This window comes from Frankliniella occidentalis, unplaced genomic scaffold (genome assembly GCF_000697945.3).
Source record: "Frankliniella occidentalis isolate FOCC.00 unplaced genomic scaffold, Focc_3.1 Scaffold61, whole genome shotgun sequence".
NCBI lineage: Eukaryota > Metazoa > Arthropoda > Insecta > Thysanoptera > Thripidae > Frankliniella > Frankliniella occidentalis.
This window is the reverse complement of record NW_026267191.1, coordinates 1,034,507-1,035,715: the sequence shown is the minus strand read 5'-3', so window position 1 is coordinate 1,035,715 and position 1,209 is coordinate 1,034,507.

Below are 1,209 nucleotides of genomic sequence, written 5' to 3'. Positions count from 1 at the left end.
TGTTAAAAAATCAAGAAAAAATAAAAATCGGTGTACGCTTTCATTTATAGCAAAGAATCCTTCGGGGTCGGGTACTGCCTCGAGCAGGGCAGCTTGCGGGCGAGGAGCCATGCAGCGGGTGGACCATAATATGTTGTTTCACGACGTCACACCCGTTCAAGTGATCATCGTTGAAATAAGAAGGTCGCCGTGGTCAATAATCCTGTACCTTTTTACGTTTGCAGGGTTTTAAGGACGCGTACAACTTTGACAAGTCACACAAGCACAAGTCGTGGTACAGCAACGGACGCAAGAACGGCGCGTCCAGGACGTACGGCTTTGACGACTCTTACTACTACGACAACGACTCCGGCGACGAGGCGGGAAAGTTCAAAAAGGTAGCGGTTAAGCGGGTAGACCTGTACCTGTACAGTGTACATTGCAACCACCACATCATTTCCTTGCGAAAAATCATTCTCATGCGAAAAACTTTCCCCGCAGACGGGACACCACGAGAAGCACTCGGGCCACGGCGGCCAGTCGGGGCACCAATCCGGGAGCCAGGGCGGCGACGCGTGGAGCGGGCACCAGGGCCACAGGCAGGACTACAGCGGCCGCGAGGGCCACGAGCAGCAGCACCGCGCGCACCACAAGGACCGCTACGGCTACGGCCACGAGCGGGACGAGTACAAGCTGGAGCCGGGCTTCTACTCGTACGGCTGAGCCCGCCGTCGCTGACGGTTGCAGCAGGCAAAGAAGGGGAAAAAGCGACAGTTTTGCACGCAAAGATTCTCGGCAACACTCGCAAAATTTGCATGAAAAAAGACATTATACAAATCTAGGAAAAATTCACGCACACGCAAAGAACACACTACCACTACGACCGACTACGACACACTCGCCCAAAATTGCCGAAATTCGAGATTTTGTGCTGCAAAATTCAAAGTTGATTCTCCCTCTTCGCGAAACCTGTTCTCAGCAGCCCTGTTCATCTTCTTATCGTGTTGCCAAACAGTTACCTAAGACTAATGTGAGAACGCGATGCAAGCACCGCGAGCTTCCTCAACGTCCGACCGCTAACCCCCTCCCTCACACACAAGTCGCTCACTGCCGTGTAGAGCCCCAAAGTCGACCAGAAACGGGAAAGGAATTATGAATCGAGCACCTAATTTCCTTGAGGCTTCTCGATGCTTCTCGGGGAGCGCATCGATAGTACCAGCTGTCCCGTTC